The sequence below is a fragment of the Rhea pennata genome, chromosome 3, assembly GCF_028389875.1.
Source record: "Rhea pennata isolate bPtePen1 chromosome 3, bPtePen1.pri, whole genome shotgun sequence".
In the NCBI taxonomy this organism is placed as follows: domain Eukaryota; kingdom Metazoa; phylum Chordata; class Aves; order Rheiformes; family Rheidae; genus Rhea; species Rhea pennata.
Genome location: NC_084665.1, coordinates 70,876,434 through 70,895,465, shown reverse-complemented (window position 1 = coordinate 70,895,465; position 19,032 = coordinate 70,876,434). Strand labels below are relative to the sequence as shown.

Sequence of the window (19,032 nt, the reverse complement as noted above, 5' to 3'; positions counted from 1 at the left end):
TGTAGCCAAAATACAGCCTCAGCTCAGTGACTCGCTCCTGTTCATCTCTTTCTCCCAAATGGTAAAAATTTAGCTAATCCCTGCCTGCACGAACTAGTCTCCAGTGCCCAGGAGACTTTGAGGGATTTTGATTTGCCCAAACAGCATGTTGTCCCGTGGAGAAAAAGGACAAAAGATGAGGGTTTACAGCTCCACCCCCGAGCTGTAAACCGTGTTTGATATTCTTTGAAGTTTTGTTTTTTGCAGGAGAACTAGGCGCTTTTTTTGTTTCAGGACGTAAATGCTGCACTAGCATCCTGGCATGTTCAGCAGCTTCTGGTTCAGGTAGTATTCGTTTTCCCTATAAACGATTTCAAGAATAAAGATTACACTGGTAAACCACAAGTAGATAAAAAGAGGGCTTTATTTACATGAAAAAGAGTAGGTTTCAAGCATACTTGACTTTAAGCAGTTAAGTATTAACCTGCCCTCTAAGATCCTGCTGGGAGGTCTCCCATGTATTATACTGTGTTAAAAATGGGCAGCTGCTGACTTGGTTCCACTTAGATGCCTCAATTTTATCTGTGTGCCCTAATCAATCACAAATGAAGTATATTGTTCATTTTAAAAGAAAAACGATAGTATGAAAAAATATTTTTGAGAGACTAATTAGATGAGAGTGTAGTTATTTTAACATCCTGAAACAAAGCACTATGGATGGATTTGTGCAGCCCATGTGTTTGGGCTCATCTCATTTTCACTCTCAGAAAACAGGCCAAATTCATGTACACTGAATTTCCCCTCTTGTGTGTGTATTGAGGGAGTGGGTATTTTATTTGCTTGCTTGTTTGTTTGTTTGTTTGTTTTAAGTAACAGCAGTAGCATTGCCTATGCTCTACTAATAGCTTTGTTGAGCTATGCACCACCTCCGATATAGTCACCTGAAGGGACCAGCGTTGGACAAGGCAGGAGCTTAGCCTTCGTGTCCATTTAGTCCTGGGTCTTTTTTGAGAATGTTACTTCTGAGACGGCAGACGAAGATTTTCCAAGTGAGAATGGTAGAGAGGAAGCGTACTCTACATACGCTGTTGGAAAGACATCAGAGAGTAATACCTTCTGACTTCTGAAGACTGTGGTTGTAGCAGTGCCAACAGGTCAGGGCTGGAGGAGTCTACACGGTTTTCAAAACAGAGCAAGAGAAAGCTATTTACTTGGCATAACTGAGATCCAAAGGTGGGACATATGACTATGCATGCAAACATACTTTAATTCCTTTCTTTTTTTTAATACTGCATTCAATGATGCATGGTTCTGGAGAAAGAAGAGAGACTATAATTTATACAATTTAAGACTAGATCATAGCACATAGCCCAAAAAGCAAGTAAGATTGCGTAGTCAGCAGTAAATCTGGCATTTACTAACTTTTCAATGTGTGGGTTTGCAACCTTAAAGTTCAGTTATCAAGAGGATCAAAGGAGGTTATGCAATTTCCTAGGATGTTTTTCTTAAGAGGAAAAGGCTAAAAAACAATTCTGTTACTCAGTATTAGCAAGCTTAGACCCTTAACCCCAGCAGTGCAAATATAAAGCACATGTTGCTGGAGCTATGGGACTATGTCACATTGCACCAAAAGAAGATTGTTACTCTAGAGAGGAGGAAAGGGTTGACTCAAGGTGTGAAATAGAGAGGGGTGCTGCCTGTCAGCCTCTTGCTCTAACTGCAGGTGGAGGAAGTCCTGCATTAAGGATAGTCCCAGATGAAGAACTGACCAAGGGCTGAATGCAGGGCTGAATTCAAAGCAGAATGGTCATACCCTGACTGTGGTGATCTGTCTGAGCGACTGCCAGGTGGTCCTTGTTTACACTGCTGCCTCTTTAGCATGAGCCTTCAAAATGCTTGTTTGCAGCTATTCTGAAAGATGATACTTCAATCAGGATGTCACAAGTAAAAGCATTTACTGAAGCACAGGGTTTGGATATTGACAAATTGTTAGGACAAAGTCCTAATATGAAAAAATGAAAAAGTCAAAAGCATCTTTTTAACAGGAAATGCTACATCAAGATACTAATGAAGCTTTAAAGTAGATAGTTACGAGCTCTGAAATCACTAGTCTCCTTAGTAATCTACTTGCATTAGCATAGATAGCCTAAGATCACACAAATGAGAGCTTAATAGTCAGAAGTGACTTTGTCCAGCATCACGAAAAGATAAAGGAACTAGGATGGCTTTGCCTGCAAGGTTTGTGTGCACAAGCCTCATTTGTGTGAGGCCACTGCAGGAGCCTGAGTGTAATATTTCTCAAAGCTGTGATTTTAGTGGAGCTCCCTTCCCCTGCTTCTGCCATTTCACACTGGCAAAGACTTGTCCTTTCAAAGCTAATGTGTAAAGGTCTCAAAAGGAATGATGGCAAATAAGCATCTGACCCTGGCAGTAAATGATAAACAGATGAGCACTAGGCAGGTGCCAGAAATGCTGGGATCTCAACTTGACTGTAAGCCCAAGTCTTTCCTGATTTGCAAATGAAACAAAATTTTGACAGATAATTATCTGAAAAGAGGTTTTGTTTCCTCTGGTAATTGCTACCACTGGAAGGTGTAAAATGCTATTAACATGTAAATATGATCACTTACTCGGTATTCAGTTGCCTAAATATTTGACTCATCCTAAGGTGGGCTCCAGCTACCCATCTGGATGGTGCAGGTCTCCCTTGTGTCCTGTGTCACGTCTGCTGGCCCCATACAGGTGTCTGGGAAACCCTAGACTGCTTAAAGCATCACTAAATGCCTATGTGTAGGTGGCTGAATTCCTCCTTCTCTGTCTTAGCTTGCATCATTTGTGAAGAGATGGGGTTTGAATCTTAATGTTTTCAAAGATATTTTTTTTTCAAAGAACCAGCCTCCTCTTCAGCAGCCTAAAGAAACAGCAGAATAGTTTATCAAAATCAGTTGATAATAACATGATATTATCATCAGTTGATCTTACTAAACTAAGGCCAGTCAGCACCTGCAACAGGCACATTCAAAACTGACTTCAGCATTTTTCTTATGCTCTGGCTGCTGGAATGACAGTCATTACAAGATGATGTCAATATGATTTCTTTTAAAAAGGCTGTTTTTTCTGCATTTCTGGTGACAGAGTAATGTTTGGCAATATGAATTAGTCATGTAGCCCAGAAGATCAAAAGTCAGAAGCAAAAGGAAATGGATATGAGAAATAAAAGGAGATGTGTCTCTTGAAATCAATTGACAAACTGGAGATGCAGGTTCATTTTTATACAGCTACAGATGCCAATACTGAATTCAAGCAAAATTGAATGTTGTAAATGATGCTTATCAGAACAGTGCTATTACTTACTCTACAGGAAACTCCTCCTGAGGTGTTTATTTTATTTCGCTTTCCACACAGCCCATATTTAGCATTTTTCTCTTCTACAAATGGAAGTTTTCAGAAGGAAAAAAAATGATACAACACTAAAACTGTGATTACAATCACTTAACAGTTGGGAAATTCCTAACTCAGCCCACGTTTTCATACATGTTACATTGCAAGACCTCCTTCTATTAAATCAGCCCACTACTCCAGGAAAGAGTATATTACCGGCAAATGTAAGGAAAAGTGTTTTACTTGTAAAAAATACCCATACGTAGTATCCTGTATTACTATGTGATATGTGAAAATCTAATACATGACTATAAGGTAATCCATAAATCTGAAAAGACAAATTTACAGTTACTTAAGGACAGTTACTTCTTTTTTTCCCCTGAGTTTTGATTTAATTCTGAATGCTTTCTTTTTCATACGTCAGAGAGCCAAGTAACTTTTTTTCCCCCTTTAGGAGAACTCTCCCTTGGGGAGTCTAAAACAAAATATTACGCATTCAAGATACATATTTGCAACTAGATTAACAAGATGACGTCTACTGCATGTGGATAGTTCAAATAGTTTTTAATGACACTTCCCAGCACAACGCTTGGGTTTAATATACAAGCCTTAAAGTAAAATAATCCTGTTTCTCTCCTGCACGCCCTCTGCCTCCGTTGCTTTTCAAACGTATTTTGCTGAAGGAGAAGGGAGTTTATTTTGTTTGGGTTTTCTTGGTTTTGTTTTTCTGAAAAGGCACCACACCGGCAAGAGGAAGCGGCAGCCGGGCAAGCAGCCTCCCCGCGTGCCGCGAGCAGCTCACTTAGTTTGGTTAGGCAAAATCGCTTCCTCTGCCTTCCCCTCGCCTTCCCCCTTTTCGGGCAGCTGTCCCACCGGGCAGCCCCCTCCCCACCCTTCCCGACAAAAAAACGCAAAGGCCGCTGTGGTGCTACCCCAATAAAACAGCGCCCCAGCCAGCCTCCCAAAGAGCAGCCGGCGGCAAGCGCCGGCAGCGGCTCCGCGCTGTTTCGCCCGCCCAGCCCAGGGCCCTCGCTCCATTCGCTCTCTCTCTTTTCACTACAGCGACTATTAGGGCTCGAGTGGTACCTTTCCAACAATTACCGCAGATATTCGGCCCCGACCCGCCGTCGTCGGGGCCGGCTTCCTTCCCTCCCCCTGTTAGGAGGTGTCTGGTACCTGCTCAGTTGCAGTCACTTTTTCCCTTCAATTTACTGCCCTACGCAGCTGGCAGATAAAAATGCTCTAAACAGGGATCTGGAAACAAAACAAAACAAATAAAAACATTTCTTGATACTGCTGAAAAAAATGACCTTTATGTGCTGCCCTGTCCTCCCTCAAGGCCTGGTAAACCCACAAGAAAGATTCCCATTAGTAAATCACTATTGGATCATTAAACCTTTTTAAGGCAGTATGTGCTCTACCGAGAGAATGAGGATTACGACACAGCAGTGCCTGCTGCCCACTGACAATCATGGGAACCGGCCTCAGTAATAAATCCATGAATTATCTGGCTCACTTTGACCGGTTCTCACGCCAGAGCAGCTCCTTTGATGTGACCGTCAAAACCCAAGGATGCCCAATAGCAGTAGCCACTGACAAAACAATAGAGAAGTAATAATTCAATATAAATATGTAAAGCCTGCTTCCCCGTACGCCCAGCTTTTGCAGTGGGGCATTTCTTTGCCTGTGGATGAAATTGGAGACACAAAAAGAGAAATAAAGCCCTTGTGTCTTCTCTGAATAACCCTTTAAGAGAAGAAAAACTGGGCATGTTAGAGAGAAATTTTTTAGCTATCATTGATGGGTATGATTTTTGCAGCCAAAGGGGGGGTTCCTTGTTCCTTTTTTAAAGCAGTCATATGGTTCAGAGGCAGCGTTCATTTAAGAACTGACCCTGCAGAGGGACTAAGGACATAAGCAGCCATATTCAAAGGAAGTATTCCACTTCTGTGGGACTATTCACGTGAATAAAGTTATTCATGCTTTTAATCCCTTGAAGAACCAAAACCTCAGAGGATACATTCTCATTTGTCTGATTTGCAGAAATGTTTAGATGTCAAGCTCCCTTTGACTTTCTGTGATATTTAAACAGGCCAGATACATGACTGCCAGCTTCTCGGCAGGCCACCTGTAAAGTGGGGATAGCATTATTTAGTTTCTCTTGAGCTGGCTCTTGCCTACTTAGATCTCAGGCTCTGGGGCCCAGATTGCCTTCAACTGCATGTGCATATTGTAGGCATCCCTAGCTACATACCTGGCCCTTACTGTAAGGTCCTGTTAATAGAAAATAGTAGCTGTTCTAGATGCAAGATGCTAGTGAGGGGATCAAATTTCTGATGGTATAGTGGATAGCATGGAAGAAAAATCTCCTTCAAATTAGTTGACCCCAGGAGAAGCAGAATTTACTACGTTATTTTTAACTACTCATTTTTTTTTAATTCCTAGAGCAGGATCCACAGAGTAGATTGCAGGTGTGAAAGACACCTGGTTTTCAAAAACCCTGAGTAGCTGTGACCACACCAGCATGACAGGAAAGAATAAGCAGGGGACACTGCTCGTGGGTGTGTTGTGCTGAGCTGTCACAGGGGAATTGCTGCCGCTCGGGGCAAGCCATAGGCAGGCGGCTGCGCGCTCCCACTCCGCTTGGCGTGTTTGTCTCGCGCTGCAGAAAGTTTCTGGCTCCAGGCGGCCCAGCAGTTCAGTACAGTCATCGAGAAAATAGACAAATGGGAGCTGATAAGGGCCTCCGCTACATTTCTAAGCTTCTAAAGAAGCGTGGCAGTGCGGCGTGTTGCAATGAGCTACCTCACATCGCGCACTGCCTCCGGACATAGCGAGAGCCACCAGCAGCGACGTTCACTCATTTCTTTGTGAAACACAAGCTTGGGACAGGTCACAGCAAGCAAACCAAACGTGAATACTTAGAAAGCGGGTTTTGCATGCACGTGAGCACTCAGCGTGACCCTATATGTCAAGACACTCTATTTTGATTCATCCAGGAGCCCTACCCAAGCTGAAACTCTCTACCCAGGTTGGGCTAGAGGAGGAACAAACTGAAGGTTATAGGCTGCAAAACTTCATCCTGTTGTAACCAGACAGGTGCCTCTTATCTTAACAGAGGGGAAATCATCCCTGTTTCTTCATTTATTTTGCCATATCTCTTGCTCTGAATTTGTCATCTCTGCAATATGATTTAGGCAATTAATATAACACAGAATTGTCACTTATGTCAAAAAAGGCCTTGTAAGGGATTCTGCAACCGCTCGGGGCGTGCAGGCTCGTGCAGTGGCTCTCAGCGGCAGAGGTGCAGAAGGCACCGTGCCACGGTCGCACACTGCCAGCTGTATCAGACTCGCTGGGGTCACCGCAACCCCGGTCACATGCACCACCAGGAGCCAGAGCACGTGCTGCAGTGTCTATTTTTCATTTGTTGTTATCTTCCTGCTTTGGGGGGGGGGAAGCAGGCACCTCCCAGGTTTGTTTTTTTCTGCGAGCTAGCCAAACATTAGCCACAGCATAATGCAGCATCAATATAGTTTACTAAAATGTGATTAATCAACAGAGTGCATGAGGAACGAGGCATGGAAGAGCAGAAGGTCGTGACTGACTGGCTACAAGGCAGTAATAAAAGGGGTCTAGAAAACAGATTTTCAACATGCAAGTGAAAAAGTTCAGGCATTTAAAAGGATCAGAGCTTTCATAATTTCATGATCAGAGAACTTCTTAACAAGACATGGCAATTGCTCCTGTTAAAGGACTTGCTGGAAAATAGTCCTTGAAGAGTATTATTTAGGTTTGTATTTAGTGATCAAATATTCATTTGACTTTCATTGCTATCATCTTAAATAAAATGCCCTGTTTTGGATAAAATAATCTCTCTTAAAATACAATTCAGAATAAATTTCCAAATGTAGTGCTCGAGCAAAAGCCATAGTAGACTCGAAAGGAGGCTTGCTATTTCTTTTAGTTTTTCTTACTGTTCCAGATATTCCACTCTATATCAGATCTTCTGCACCTGGAAAAAGGGACTTACAGTTACCTTTTTAAAAAATAGTTTTTTATAGAAATATTGAGGCGAAGGAATAGAAGGGGGAAAAAATTCAAAAAACAGAGTCTGGAGAAGAGATTGTGTGACCAAAAACTTCCTTCCACCTCCATCAGTTTATCTAATAAACACTTTGTCTTGTTTGTATGCATCTTTTAAATAGCAACTAAGCTGAGAGAAGTAGAGTAAGTGGAAGACATGCGATTAGGATGCCACCTTGTGGTATATGAAAATGGTATTTTTATCAATAAGCAGCGATTAATTAGTGGATAAACTGCCACCTGAATTTCATGGGTACAAAATAAATCCAATGAATACATATTCAGTTAAATATGTCTTTCAGATAAAAGTGCAATACGAGGACAAGCAGAGAATGTGTCTTTGGAAAAAAAGCTGAGAGTATTCAATTTTGAATTATTCTATTCATTTTCGAAGACATGCAAAGTTTTATGTTAAATCACAGGAAAAACATTTAATATAAGGTTGGAAAAATTCAAGAGGCAGAATTAGCAGAATGCTATAACTTTAAAGAGATGGACAGAAAGAAAAGTTAATGCTGGAGATATAAAATTAAGTTTGTGTATGAAAGTTCCTATCCCCCCAAATTTTCCAAGGAAGTATAAAAAGTAAAAGTTGAGAATCTTAATCAGATACCTGGCTGCTGGTTTAAATGGATTTACAGTAAAGGTGGTGTTATGCCCACCTCTCTTTTCTTCTTTCTACTGCACTGTGATCCCATCAACCTAGCTCTGAGATGGAAGGCATCAGAACAGGCTTTTGAGGAAAAATCTAAATGAAAGGAAAATATCTGAATATCTCTAAAAATATTTGAAATCCAGCATCTCAGAATATACCATAGTTGGAAACAAATTCAGCTACACTTCAGGAAGGTGATACTTCAAATTATAAAAACCTCATGTCGATCTTGTGTTTGATTGCACCTCCTGTCCTCTGCAAAAGAGCTCCTCTCTTCTGGGACATAAGCATAACAGTGTTGTGAGTTACTTCTTATTTAAAACAACAAAACCAACATAAAAGACTCTAGTGGAGATGCCTCTTCCATCTGTTAGCAGCAGCAGCCGAAGTTTAAACTAGCACAACTGCTTAACCCGAGCTGAAAGTGAGCACTTATCCCGGTGTCTTTTAAATGCAAACCAGAATGCTTTTAATCACCTGAAGTGTCAGTAAACGAGCAAGAGGACACATTTGCACTCCTTGCCAGGTGGATTTTGTACTCTGTCAAAGCACTTTGGCAAATTTCAAGTCTGGCATTGTGTCCCTCTGTTCTTTAAGAAAAGACAACTTTTCTTAAAATCTAAGGGATGGTGGCCTCCCCTCTCGCTGTTTGCTTTCTGCCTTAAAGCGAAGGAGACCCCTTCCCTTTGCATCCCCGTGATGCTTCTTCATCATAAAAAGTCTGCTGGAGGACCTCGGCAGGTCCCGTGAGACGCTCCTGTCGAGACTGGAGAGAAGCCAGGCTGCAGCACGCATGACGCACACCCTGGCGAAGACAGCCAAAGCCGCTATTTCCAGTGGGGCTTTCACTTCAGGGCAAAGTCCTCCAGTGCGAAGTGCGGCCTGCTGATACCAAGGAGCTATAAGGGCGATGCAAGGGTACTGGCAGCGGGAAGGGTCCACGCTAAGCACGGTCTGCTGAGTGCGCTCACCCCCATTTTAAGAGTTGGAGAACCTCAGTCTGCCAAGCTGATGTTACTGTGGCTGGTATTTCTTGCCTTAACTGTGGCAGACACTGTCGCACTTGAGTGAAGAGGTCCTCCCAGTGCCCACCAGTCTCTTGTCCCACAGATCGTGGGCAGGGGCAGGAGGTGGGGGATTATGCCCCGACTGTCAATGGGAGGAAAGAGGGGAGCAGTGCTTGCCGGAGCCAAGATCCGTGTTTGGGTCCACAACTGAAGGGCCTTGTTATGGGACAGAGCTGGGCTCGGACCACCACGGAGCCGGGCTCAGATGTACCATGGAGCTGGGTTTGGATCCACAGTGGAGCTGGTGATGGCTTCATTACAGGAGGATGAGAGACAGAAGCTGATGAAAGCACCCTACAAAAAAAGGAGTCTGCAAGCGTTCACCTTCCTGACCACGTGCCCACTCTGCTGATGCCTGTGGCCCAGGGCCGCTGCACCCTGACAGCCCCTGCGAGCAGGCATCGCTCAGCAGCACTCTGCTGACTCCTAGGAACTCAAAGGGCAGGAATCAGGTGACAGAGATGGTTTTATGATGGCTGGACTTTCAGGGAGGGGATACACCTGGTCAGGCTTCCCCTGCCTGCCTGTATGTGCACAGGGAGTTAAGACTTTGCAAATTATCTTCACACAACTCATTTAAAACGTGAAGTGTCCATTAAAACCTGCTGCTCGGCAAACGACGCCTCCTGCTTGCACAAGAGTCAGCAGATGCTCTTTGGACTGCAAAATCAGGACGAAAGGGACAGAGAGAATTCTGGAAGTCAAGCAGAAAAATACGAGTTTCCCTGACCGGGAATCGAACCCGGGCCGCGGCGGTGAGAGCGCCGAATCCTAACCACTAGACCACCAGGGAGCCCTGCAACAACTCTCCCAGCGCTTGCTAAACAGCTTTGAGGAGGCGCGCCCGCCCCGCCCGCTTGGCTGCCGCAGCTGCGCCGCTGGCGTGTAGCCACGCCCCCTCGCGCCCGTCTTCTTTCTGCCTCCTCCTCCCCCCCTTTCCGGACGGTACCAAGCCCCGGAGGTAGGAATGTGTAGGGCAGGGACGTTCCATTCCGTCCCGCCGAAGGGGGGCGGCGGCGGGGAGGGTTAAGGTGGGGGGAGGGGGGGGTGTGCATCACGCCCGGCGGCCGAGAGCTGTGAAGCCGGCGGGGCCGCGGGGCGAGATGGCGGCGCAGGGGGCGGCGGTGGCGCGGATCCCGCGGCGGAGGAGGGCCGCGACGGGCCGCCACGGCGGGCAGAGCCGCGGGGCGGGCCGTGAGGGCGGCCGGAGGGCAGGCGACTGGGCCGCCCGCGGCCACCGAAACGCCGGATAATTAACGGGTCCTTCACAAGACTGGGCTCGCCTATGTATTTATTTATGTATTTATTTACACCATTTATGCCCGCGGTGTTTCACGGGGCTCTCGGCAGCTGGTGGCGGCCACACGTCTGCTTGCGGTGGCTTTTCTTCAGTGCAAGCTCCCTGTGCTGTGTATAGCGTATTTATAATATTCCTCAGTAACAGCTCATCCACACTGACCCTGATGGTTTTCCTTAATCTGGGGAAAACCTTGCGAGAATGTTGGTAACCGCTCAAAAATACGCTTTTTCTAAAAAAATAGTTGCAGTGTACCTTGTGCAAAACCAGAGGTTTATTTTCCCATATTTCATGGTCCCTGCTTATGCCGTTCCCCCAAAGCCCACCATCCTGCTGGCTGTCTAAGCAGCTCGACACAGGGACTTGCCTGGAGGAGTGCCGGGATACAAATCCAGGGCAGTGATTCCCGGGTGTGTGCTGAGCCACCTTTCCTCCTCCGCCACGTTTTAATTATTTGTCGGGTCAGGCAGGCTCCGGAAACAAAAAGGATGCAAATTCTCAAATCTTTGGCCTAAAGGCGAAAGGTGATCAGAAGACTTGCTAAGTGCGTATCTGTGCGCCCAGGAAAGGAAACCAGATCAGCAGTTCGCTTACCCTGCCTTGCCAGGACATTTTTATCTGATAGATAAGAATCTGTGACTTTTCTTTTTTTGGTAACATTTCTATGACATGAGTGAAAGCTCTGCCATAGATGCAGATGATATCTTAAGCTTTTTTTCTATTTTTTCCCCGCCTGTGGCATGTTGATTTCATAAGCAAAATAAATCTGTAAGCTATACTAGCAAAAGTAATTTTCTCTATGTAAACAGTGTCCATAATATAAGAGGGTTAGTTCTATACAAGCAAATCTTCACTTCTTGAATTCTCTGACTCTGAAATTAATTATGGAAGAAACCTTTTCCATGTTAAAATAGATCAGCTTCAGACTCAATGCTTATGGATTCTGCAAATATGACTTAGCTTATCTCAAGGGCTTTAGAGTCTGAAAGCAAACTAAAGGAACCCGTGTTTCCTCGGGGATGTGCCCGGGAGTTTGGGGTGTATGGTATTGCTGTCTTACCAGAGTCCTTGTTGAGTCAATTGTTCGTTTCATCCCAAACTTCTCACAGTTTGCAGGCTTGAACACAAGGTGTGTTTTGATTGCAAGGAAGATTTTTTTTTTGTCCAGATTGATTGATTTTAGTGTGCAACAATGTAGATCTTTTATAAAATGTAAGGCTAGAGGCCAGCCCTATTAGATGGTTAGATGTCCTGTATGGTGTAAGCACTGCATGTCACGTGTATATTGATATCAGCTTCTTTGGTTAGAGCAAGGCATTTCAGTCCTTGAGGAGACACCGCTTTGGAGTGCTGCAGGTAGGGGACAGAACAGACTGAGGCGCCACCAGGGCCTGAGTCCCATGCAAAGTTGGGGAATTTGTTAGAGGAGAGAGCTTCACCTGAACCCAGCAGACAACCTCTTCCCTTTGCTATAGAGAAGGGCAAAATGGGACCCAGTTACCTGCAAATCTGAGCCGAGAGAAAATTTCTCTGCAAATATAGAGATCATTTTGACTCTGGAGCCAGTGAGGGAATCGTACCAGCCAAATGTTAAGGTAGGTCAACCCTGCATAAACAGAGCTAGCTTTAAATGAGTTTATGTGCTTAATAACTCCACGCTATCATGCCTAACAGCATAGGCTACCCCACAGAGAGTGTTGACTTAGCCTCTCAGATGGGTTTTGGAGGGGAGACTGAATTCTGTGCTTCCATGACTATGTTGCTAACAGTACTTGGGACAGCTAGTTTAAAACAAGGCAGGTCCACAGGAGCTGCATTTCCAGTTTTGAAGACTTGCCTTACAGAAGGGTCGTGGTCACTGTTGCAGTGTTTGTTCTTAGAGTGCATCCCTGCTGTGATCCCTGAGAGGAAGAAAAGTGACAGAGACAAAATATTCCCCCTAGGCAATTTCAGAAAAGTAGCTGGGACTCAGAAATACGAGATCTCCTGGCTGATGGCAGCAGTGTAGGCAATCTTTTTTTTTTTTTTTTTTTTCCTCATGTTTTAGGAAACTGTTAAATGCAGAAAAAGCTCACTCTTGCTCTGTTATACTTCACAATTAGCAAGTTATTTTCAGAATAGGTGACATATGATGTTACATTTCTATTTACTCATGAAAGGGTCCTTAGTTACAGCCACAAGGGCAAAGACAACTAATATATGTACCAGAGAAGATTTTCTGAAACGAGGAATCCTTTCTTGGATGTGAACCCTGGTTGCAGTGGTGAGAAGGCTGGCCACTGGACCACCAGGGGGGCAGCATTCAGAGTCATGTGCTGTCTAGATATTTTTGGAAATATCTTTCTTTTCTGCAAAAGTCATTTGCACTGACAAAAGGTTATGCCTCTTCTCTGGCTTGCTCTGTCTAGAGAGAGAAATCAGTGAAGCTGTCAGCGATTCAGCCTCCTGCCGGCGCAGGAGCAGCCTGTGCCTGCGCCTGCATCCTTGCGATGCTCGCTGGAGGAGAATGATCTTCCCAAGAGCGCCGGGGAAGGAGCGTAGGCGGCTGATGTTTCTTTTCACTCGTCGGAACGAAATGGCTGGGTGTCGCTAAAACCAAGTGAGTAACACTCCGGCCTTGGAGGCATTGCACCCCAACTTTCAGAGTTAGGTACTCAATGCTGAATTTTTTGGAACCTGAAAAATCAGAGCACTTACTTTTTAGGTAAGCTGTAAAGCAGCATACAATTAACTTGTCTGTTCCATATGAATATATTGTATGTTATTATTACTTCAATTTGCCATGTTAATTGATGTGTGACAGCAGGCCTACCAGGTAAAAAAGAGAAAATAACACCAAAGCAATGTGCTAATTTATTAAAAGTATTCTATCTGGATGTCTTTTTTGCTATATCATGGTAAGTAGGAACTGTCTTTATTACCTAGAATACCCACTTTGGTAGTATTAAAAATCCTTGATTTGCACAGAAACTGTAAATTATATTTATAATTATGTATAATGGGTGCATTCATCATTCCTCTTTTCCCCGAACAATGCATCTGATCTGGAAACTCTTTGTATCAGCTTTTCTTCTTTCTGTTAGCCTGGTTTAAAATGTACATAATTTTGTTTTTAAGGAGGTGAAGAGGGAAGGGTGGGAAGGGAAAGACCATGCACTGTCTTTTGCTATTTTATGATTAGTTTCCATGTGTGGTCAGAATAGTTACCTCATTGTTAGACTATAATAATTTTCTTGGAAAAAAATACCGTTGTAGTTTATATCTATTATAGGTGTTAGTAGCATGAAAGTGGTTTTGTGGAAGGAATTTAAAGAAAATCATCAAAAGGCATTGTCCAAATGGTACAGCAGTTTATACAATCCATGCTGAAATACCATGTTACGAACTGTAATGTGACTGGCTCTGTCTTCTTGTAGTTTTGTTTAAATAGAGCTAGGGGGCAGTATGTGAGAATTTGCAGTGTCATTTCTTAATATTATGTAGGCTAGATATTTACTATTTACAGAAAATTCTTTAAAAATTCAGAAGAAAAAAGAGGGAGAAACTCACCTACAGTTAATAATTTTTTAAGTTCTACTATTGTTTTTCTTGATCTTCCCCTCTTCCCCAACACTGTATTTGATCCAGGAATAAGAGTGTCAGCTCTTCTTCTTTTCCTGTGTTAAAGTCCATATGATTCTGGGGTTTGGAAGAAAGTATAGCAGGGGGGAAGGAGGGAGGGTGCTTCGTCAAATGTCCACTGAGGTCAGTTGAAACAAATACGACTTTTTAATTATCTCCTTATGTATCTGAACAAATTCCTTTTCTTTCGCAATCTTTTTGCAGAGCGTTTTGGAAGCAACTTCTGGATTGCTCTACTAGAGAGTAGAAACTGGTGAATAGAATCAATTATTAGGACAAAACTTCTTATAAAAGTTTCAATTTCTAATCTCTCCGTTTCTTTTTTGATGAAACTTCTACAAATTTTCAAAGCCTCGTCAAATTGAGTTAAATTTAGCCAATCTGTTTAAAGTTACAGTTTTGTCTGGGAGACTCACAAAATTTCTCATTACATAAACCTAAGAAACCAGGCTAAAAATGGCAGTGAGTTGTTACAGAAGTCAGCCCCAAGTGCATGTTTGGAGCAAGCAGAGCCTCAATTATGCATAAAAGCCTGCCTGTAGGAAACGTATTTTGTGGCTATTTTGGAGTGAATAATTGGAAAAAACAGAACAATTGCTTTTGGGAAGAAAACTTTCATATCATTTCAAAAATAGAGTGTTATGGCATTCAGGCTCAGCAATGTAATCTTCTATTGCGGGTTGTCTTTAATAAACACCTGTTAAGGTAACAGGTGCAGATGTTTAAAACAGTTACATAAGCCATACATGAAAAGTACATATTTTTCTGATATTAGTAAGCCAATTTGTGTGCAGGCCTTTCAGTACTTGTGGCAGAAGAAAAAAAAATCTATAGTTTTAGTCTCTTTAATGTGTACTGTTCTGTTAATATACACCGTAAGTATTCAGGAGGAAATCAAAACCCATTCAAATACTGCACTTCAGGGTCCCACGTCTGTTGTATCTTCTAAGTGTTATGATGTATGTAAAGTGATTTAAAAAAGCAATCATACATTTTGCTTTCCTTCAAAATAGTGCAATCAGTGATAAAACAAATTTGCCCGATCCTGAAATGAATGAAGCAGATGGATTTAAGATTTTCTTAGGTAAAGATATTCCAAGTATTTATGTCATGAAGACTAGGAGTTAAATAATGTTAGGTCATTTATATTCACATGAATTGCCACAAGAACATATTTTTACAGGAATGAGAAAACCATTCAATCTGTCCTCTATCTTCTGTGGTAGAGAGAGACCAAAACTGAATTTTATTTTAAAGGTTTTATTTCAAAGGTGATGTGTATATATATCACATTCATTATTGTAACAGAGAGTCAGGCATTACCTCTTACTTCTAGACTCAGTAAAGTAACATGGAATATTAAATCTCAGGCACTCTCCCAGTTTCCCCCGCTGACACAGATTGAATGGTCTGAACTCCAGACAGTATCCCACAGGGCTGTAAACAGAACTTGTAAGATGCTTCTGTTGCAGTCTTAGGGTGCTTCTGCTGCTGCTGTGACAGGAGGTCGAGTGATTTCCTCCCGGTGCCAGGAGGCTTGAATATGCGTTTGAAATGCCTGAGGAAGCTAAATACTGAAAAGAAATGTGGAGTTCCTTTGTCTACAATATGGAATCTATAGATTGTCTTCATAGAGCTTTCTATGCAATACATTTTAATGCTACAGGGGAGAGACATAGAATAATGATGGGGAGTAAATTTGTACAGCAAGAGAGAAACAACTTTTCCTGGAGCTAATATAAGGTGTTAGTCACTGTCATTGTTGTTTAAGTTCAGTTAGGAGATAAGCAGCTTTTCCTCCACTTTGTTGGATAGGGCTGCATATCTTCTACTAAAATTTGGCAAGTCCCCCAAAAGTCAGGGAAGAGGTAATGTCTTAGGTGTTCAGATTTTTTTCTTTTTCTTCCAATTTTTGTTATCTAAGCAGTGTCTGTGAAGTAACTGAGAGCAAGGCCCACTGTTCTCTGTACTGTTAGAGAATCCTTGTGCTAGTGATGGTTTTTGAGTTTTTTAACCAAAGTAACTGGGTTTGCCCATTGTTTTTGCCTAGGTAATAATGTAGATATAAAATGTAGTAGCTCCACTACTCTATCAAAATACATGCTAAGCAAGAGTATCTGTTTTAAAGGAAATCTACCCCATGTAAAAATAAGATAAAGAGTTAATAAAAATGATGCAAAGTTTGGATTTCTACTGTGGAACAGTCTAGATTCACCAAGAAGTGAGTATTTCGACATTGCAAATAGATTGTAGTACAGAACTACATGAGTAAGGAGAGCAAGCTTCTTTTTCTGGGTCCTTAAAATTTATTGTACAACTTACTATTCCATTTTTCTGTAAAAGGAATACCTATATATAGATACTAGCAAAACTGTTACAAATCTTTACATTAATATTTGTGTAGCATTTTTAGGTTTAAAATGAAGTTCAATGTTTTATAACATCACTTTTTAGCTGGAAGTACAGGGGCAAATTAGTAGAGGAGCAAGGACAGTTATTGCCCCATATATTGCCACTGGGTGGTAGAGAGCATCCTCTATTATTAGGATAATGGTGCCAGTGGGAAGTGGCTGAGAGTTGTATTCAGTCCTGAAATCTACACATCTATTTTATGAAATGGGTCTTTTAGTAGCTTTTGGATTAAAAAAAAAAGGTCTGTGACAGATACTCATTACGTTTTTTGGATTCATTTTTTTTGATTCATAAAATAGTGACTACTAAGAAAAAGAAAGATTCTTGAGATACCTGCACCCCCCTTGATATTTTTTCTGTGTGCTCTTTTAGCATGCATATGTATATGTGTATATATAAAAAAACACCTTGTGTATACAGTAGATATTTATGCAGGCATCTGCCTCTCTTGAGGCTTTTGACTTGCAGTATTTGGGATTTGATGATGTTGCAATGCCTGAGGCCTTTCCCTAAGCGTTCCAGTTTTTCAGAGCTGGTTACTTACTAAAGAAGCAAAGGGATAGCTGGGTAGCTGCAAAGATTTAGAGGGGTTACCCGGCATTATTCAAGGTAAGGAAATAGAGTTGTTGATAAACGCGGTGGGTTTGGTGTTGGGGTTTTGCTGGGAGGAGGAGGGGGAAGCGCGGAGACGGAGAGCAAAGTTCTTGCGCGTTTGGGTTCCCCGCTGACCTGCAGGCTTTTGCTTAAGCTCAGCGTTCAGAAGCGGGTTTGTTTCGCTTTAATGCTGTCCTTAACAAAAGGCAAGGGTAAGGCTTGGACTTTATCAGCAAATATGTGCTATTTGGTGCTCTTTTTTTTTTGGGGGGGCGGGGGGGGAGGACACGCAAAGACGGACCTCCCGCCGCGCCGGGCTCGCTCGCACTGCCCCGGCGAGGGGGGGGGAGGCCGGAGGGGGCGGGTGCCCCCCGCTCCAGGGGGCGGTCGGCGAGACACGTATCCCCGGGACCCACACAGTGCTCGGCTGCGGCGGCGCGGCCGCGCCGGCGACCCGGGAGGTGGGGGGACGGCCTCCCTCCGCCTGTCCCCGCGGAGCGCCGGGCCGGGCCGGGCCGCGCGCTGCAGCGGGGCCGTCGCGGCATCCCTGCGCTGCGCGGTGCCGCGGCCGCTGCGCAGGTGCGCAGGGCCGGGCAGGGGCAGCTCCCCCGCGGCGCCTCCGCGTTTGCTAGCGGCCGCGGCATTTAGCGGGGCAGCGAGGGAGGGTGAGGGTTTGCTCCGCGCCCGCAGGAGGAGGTGAGGCGCGGACCTGCAGCGCCGGAGCCCCGCGGGTCCCCCCCTCCCCGCCCCCCGGGGGTCCCTCCGGGGGTCCCCCCGGGACCGCGGTGCTCCCCGGCGCCGCGGGTGCTCGCCGCAGCGCGGCACCCGGCCGTCGGCGGCCCAGCGCCTTCAGCGTTAACTCGGTGGCTGCTGTTGAAGGAAGCTGGCTGCCTGCTAGCTTGTTTACAAACATCGGCCGGGATTAGAGGACGAGCACGGCGTCGGGAGGTGAGGAGCTATGCCGCTTGCTTGCTTATTTTTATTTTTTATTTTATTTTTTGCCTTTTTTATGGGTGTGAGCCAGCGGGTTACGGCAGAGTGGCTCTGACCATTTGCCTGCAAGGGACGACTCTACTGCGCGTTTGGGATTCAAGCGACGGTGCGCGCAGAATGCAGCCTGCGATCCTGCGCCCTCCTTTGTGCTGTTATTTTCTGAAGCAGCTGCTCTGTTTGAATGGCTTGTTAGCTTGGCCTTCAGGTTTTTCAGTCTAATTCCGCCCTCAGCCCGCCCCCGATCCTGGACGATTTTCTGGAGGGTTCCAGCCTTTTATATATTAATTTATTGTCTCGGCTTATCGTGACTAAGTGCTGTTGGGCGCAGAAGGTGTGGTAGGCACCGATCTTGCCTGTTGATCTGTGCAGTGGACTTTCTTTGCTGCGCCTGGGTATGTCTTCATACACTATTTCAGAGTCATCTGGGGGGTTGGAAGGGTTTGCCTGTGCGTTGATGATGTGTTTGCAGTATTATGGTACTAAAGGATGCAGTAACTGTGCATCCTCTAGGTGATGAAATAAGATGATGAATGCTTATACGCGGTAATATGCTAGTATGCTTTTACTGCGTGTTTACTTTATGTGCCAGAATTATTGTGTTTCCAGTAAGTTGCCATACATTTTTTTTCGTTGTATTAATGCGTAACGATGGACTTTAAGATGGATAGGAACTCACTAATCGGTTATGGCTTGCCTCGAGCTGCTATGACCCAGATTAAAGGCCTGTGTTTGGATGAGATTTAAAATGCATGTTGAAGAACTATCTCACCCTATTGCAAAAGCAAGTATTTGTATAGTTGGAAATTAAGTTAATGCTAATACTGTTTCAGGTATGTATACAAATGCGCTTTAGAAAATTAATGCAGATAATTACCTATATAGTTTCTGGATGAGAATTACATTACTAAGAATATAACTCTTTAAGCCAAAACTGAAAAAAATACATA

At 43.9% G+C, this 19,032-nt stretch overlaps 1 protein-coding gene and 1 non-coding gene across 9 annotated transcripts in view; one reads left to right on the top strand and one right to left on the bottom strand.

Moving 5' to 3' along the window:
• Window positions 1-9,889: 9,889 nt before the first annotated feature.
• Window positions 9,890-9,961, bottom strand: TRNAE-CUC (transfer RNA glutamic acid (anticodon CUC)). The gene has a single exon. It is a non-coding gene; the product is annotated as a tRNA-Glu (tRNA).
• A 105-nt stretch (window positions 9,962-10,066) lies between these two features.
• Window positions 10,067-19,032, top strand: part of NCOA7 (nuclear receptor coactivator 7) — a 96,976-nt gene continuing 88,010 nt past the window's right edge. For 4 of the 8 annotated variants that reach the window (XM_062572592.1, XM_062572590.1, XM_062572593.1 and 1 more), the window contains exon 1: window positions 17,910-18,040. The gene's annotated coding sequence lies outside the window, so the exon portion shown is untranslated. Of the gene's footprint in view, window positions 10,130-11,940; window positions 12,061-12,873; window positions 13,065-17,909; window positions 18,041-19,032 lie in introns of those variants that run through there. The other 4 variants (XM_062572591.1, XM_062572586.1, XM_062572587.1 and 1 more) reach the window with 3 other exon arrangements.